The sequence below is a fragment of the Microtus ochrogaster genome, unplaced genomic scaffold, assembly GCF_000317375.1.
Source record: "Microtus ochrogaster isolate Prairie Vole_2 unplaced genomic scaffold, MicOch1.0 UNK18, whole genome shotgun sequence".
Lineage (NCBI taxonomy): Eukaryota > Metazoa > Chordata > Mammalia > Rodentia > Cricetidae > Microtus > Microtus ochrogaster.
In genome coordinates, this window is record NW_004949116.1 from 4188772 (window position 1) to 4193152 (window position 4381).

The window sequence follows — 4381 nt, forward strand, 5'->3', positions numbered from 1 at the left end:
GAAGCGGCTGCTTGTTGTTTGTTCTCTCATCTCTGTGCAGCGATGGCTTGTGGCCTTGGCTGCGATGCTGCGATGGACGCATGCCCCAGTATGCTGGCTGTTGAAGCTCAGTGTGGCCTTCTCTGATGTCAAGGTCAGGGGCAGGTGATGCTGTGATTCGACCTGTACCAGGGCCCAGAGCCAACGTATGGAGGCCTTTGAAAGGTGAATTTGGCTAGGGTATTTGGGTGTCATTTCTGGCTTCTACGTTTCATGTTTGTGACCGTTATTCCTTATACCCTATGGGATATCTGGTGTCACCTAGTTTTATAAAAGGGACACCAGGCTGGAGACATGAGATGGTTTCCAAATGTCGTATAACCTGTAGATATTAGAATGGTGAGTGTCAAGACCCCCCCCCCCAGATTCCAAGTTCAACCCAGCTCCCAGAGAACATCTCTAGCGTTTGAAAACACCACAGAAAGAGCACAGTACTCCTGAAGAAACGACCTCCTCCTTGAGGTTAATAAGATGAAGTGTGACTCATTGTTACAATTCCCGAGGTGATACCCACACCCTGTCCTAGCCTTGCAGTTCTAGCCACCTTAAAATGGCTCTTGCAGGATCAGAAGGGTGATGGGCTGCTGGCAACTGACCAGAACCTTCCCACGACCATCTTCCTCTCTATCCCCTTATCTATAAACCCAACGCTGAGGATTATGGGAGCAGAGAAGTCACAGTACCTGCTGGTCAGTAGTGCCCCATAAGGCAGGTTTATCACCCAGATAGTTCCTGTTTATTTTCCTGGGCTTCCTCATCAGCCGAGTGGGCGGGAGTCAAGCTGTGACCTTGTGCAGTTATGTATTTGTTGTGTCAGCTGGACGCCACCGGAAGACATTAAATGCACCAGGTGTTTGTCTAATGGGTAACTCATGGTGGGGGCTCTTGAAGAAACAAATTACCTAATTAATTGGGGAAATTTGACTTTGTGGGCTTAAGAAATTAGAATAGTTACCTACACAGATTTCCATAGACTCTTCCAGAATGGAGGTGAGGGGTGCCTGGAAGGCGTGGCCTGAGCCAGGGCCATCAGTGTTTGAGGAGGTGCTTGGATTCCTGCTTTGGGCATTAGACAGTTTTGGTGAGACTGACTGCTGCCCTGGTCATTCAGGTCTCAGGAGGACTTGTGTGATGCTGTGGGGTCAGGAGAGAGCTGTGAAGGAGTTAGGCTTGGAGGTGATGGAGACTGGGAGGACCCACCTGGAGTGTGCATGCATGTATGTATGTGTGTGTGTGTGTCGTCCAGGACTTGATTTCCTCATCCATACCCCACATGGCTGGTCCTGTTGGTGGTTTCCAGGCTTGGGTTAAAGACTGGAACATTTAGCACACTAAGGAAATATGTCTGCTAGCCAAGACTGCCTTCTGTGCCTCTGCATCTCTTTCTATTTAGAGTTTGGCAGAATTAAAGAGACCCATTATTTACTAGAAGTATCATGTTATAAATGGCAGAATGGTCCAAAACTGAAAAGGCAAACTTACAACTGCAGGCAGTTCTTAAAATTTGATACATTGGGCTTTATAGAAAGGTCATCTTAGGGCACTTGCTGTTGCTGGGAGGACCTGGATTCTGTTCTCAGCACCCACATGGCACCTCACAACCATCTATAACTCTAGTTCTAGGGCATATGATGCCCTTTCCTGAAGTCTGTAGACACCAGGCATGCATGTGATGCATGCGCACAGACACACACACACACACACACACACACACACACACAGACACACACACACATGCACGCACGCAAAACATTCATAAAATAAATCCACAACAAGAAAGGTCATCTCTTGTTGTTTCTATTAAAGACAGTGTCTCATTTGGTAGCCCAGATTGATCTGGAGCTCACTATGTAGTCAAGGTTGCCCTTGAACTCAGGGCAATCCTTCTACCTCAGCCTCCCAAGTGTTGGGGTTATGAGTGTGAGCCACCATGCCTAGTTAAAACAAATTGTCTTATGTCTTGCTTCTTGCTCCAGTCACATGGGCATCCCTTGCCTGCAGTGGCCCATGTTTGTGACAGGAGGGTCCTCCTTCTAGCATGTATGGGCAAGACGTCACTACCATGGGAGCAAGATTGGAGGTGTGGCTTCAGAGTTTGTCCTTTCCCTGCCATGTAACTTCCTGTGGCTTTTCTCATGACCCATCCCTTAGCCCTGACGGCATGCTACCTGGACTTTGTGGAAGAACTTGTCTGCCATGGCTACTGTGTGGGCTGGTGTGAGTCAGCCCCATTGGTAGTGTGTGTGTGTGTGTGTGTGTGTGTGTGTGTGTGTGTGTGTGTGTGTGGGACAGGCCCTTCTTGCAGTGTCTTTGAATGCTCCTCTAGCCAGACTGTGGGTCTCTTCCTATCCTGTTTTCTCAGGGGATACATCTCTTGGTATTTTACAGTGAAATCCTCCTCTTTTTGTTTCCACCAAGGCAATCCTGCTGTTTGCAGCTGTAGAGCTGCTCTGCTTAGCCTGGCTCCCCATTTTGCCACCGGGTAGCACTGCTGCCCTTGACCTCCCCCTATGGTCTAAGCTCTGTCTCATGCATGGCTCATGGAAACCAATGCCGACACTCAGGCTGCGGCATTCTCTTCCACCTTCAGGAGAAAGCAGAGTTCTCTCTTCAGCTCTTCCCCCTTTCAGATGATGGCTCTCTGGTCAGCCTGGATGCCTGGCTCCTCCTGACCTCTCTGGCTACCATGGCTTGTGATTAACAGTGAGTGTTTCACACCAGGAACAGTTAGGCTTGCTTGTTACTACAGCTTTCCATGCATGTTTCTGAGCACATAGAGTTCAACATACATGCATGCTTCTTGTTTTCTTTATGCATTCAAAAAGTCTAGCCTGGCATTGTGGCGGTTTGAAAGAAAACGAGTGGTACTATTAGAGGCGTGGCCTTGTTGGAGGAAGTGTGTCACTGTGGGGAAGGGCGTTGAGGTCTCTTTTTCTCAGGCTTCCCTCAGTGTGACTACAGTCAGCTTCCTGTTAGCTGTAAGATGTAGGACTCTCGGCTCCAGCACCACATCTGCCTGCACACTGCCATGCTCCCTGCAATGATAGACTGAACCTCTGTCATGTAAGGAGCTACGACAATTAAATATTTCCTTTGTAAGAATTGTCATGGCCATAGTATCTCTTCACAGCAATAGTAACCTAAGACAGGCATCACACTTACTGTGTAGCCCAGAACAGTCCTCCTGCCTCTCTCTAGTTCCTGAGTGCTAAGACTGTAAGTGTGTAAGTGTAGTTTTATATGTGGCTGGGGAGTGAACCTAGGACTTCGTGCATCTGGGAAAGTACTATACCAACTGAGATCTTACCCTAATGAGTTTGTTTTTAATTTTTGTTATTTTATAGCATATTGATATTAAAATATTTTATTAATTATTTGAGAAGTTCATGCAATGTATTTGGACCATATTCACTCATCTCCCAACTTCTCCCATTGAAAACCTACTTTCTTTGTTAATCATACAATGACAACTGTGCCTCATGTTGCAGAGTGGGCCTCTCATGTCTGTTTCTCTTTGACCAGCACCTTGTGTGGCTTGTCACCATCCCTTCTTTTTTTTTTTTTTTTTCAAGACAGGATTTCTCTGTGGCTTTGGAGCCTGTCCTGCTGGAACTAGCTCTGTAGACCAGGCTGGTCTCGAACTCACAGAGATCCGCCTGCCTCTGCCTCTTGAGTGCTGGGATTAAAGGCGTGCGCCACCATCGCCCGGACTCACCCTCCCTTCTTAACTTTTTAATGTGACCTGAAAGCTTGTCCCCAAGTCACCAGTGCTGTTCTTCAGCCCATATCCCCACAGTTCCTCACCCTAGCCAGTTGGTTCATGAGGTCTACTTCTTCACTCTGGTCACTTGTCCTCTGTTGCACAGTTTTGTTTTGTTTTGGAGACAGAACTTCATGTAGCTCAGTCTAGCCTCAAATTCACTATATAGTAGAGTATGACCTTGTACTCAATCTTCCTGCTTCTACCTCCCAAGTTCTAAGATCATAGGTGTGTAACACAACATCCAGTTAATGTGGTGCTGTGGACTGAAGTCAGGGCTTTGTGCATGCTAGAAAAATACTTCACCTATGGAGTTGTATCCCAGCCCCTGTGATGTATTCTTTTCAGCACCAGATAGAATGATCTTCTGACAGTTATGTCTTCCACTCTTTCAGTTCCTTCTAGACTCTTCTCATCTGCCAACAAATGAGATCACAGGAAATCTGCTTAATGATTATTTGATTATTTTTTCTCTTACCAATATAGTTAGTGTTGGGGTGATGGTGGCGCATGCCTTTAATCCCAGCACTCGGGAGGCAGAGACAGGCGGATCTGGATCTCTGTGAGTTCAAGACCAACCTG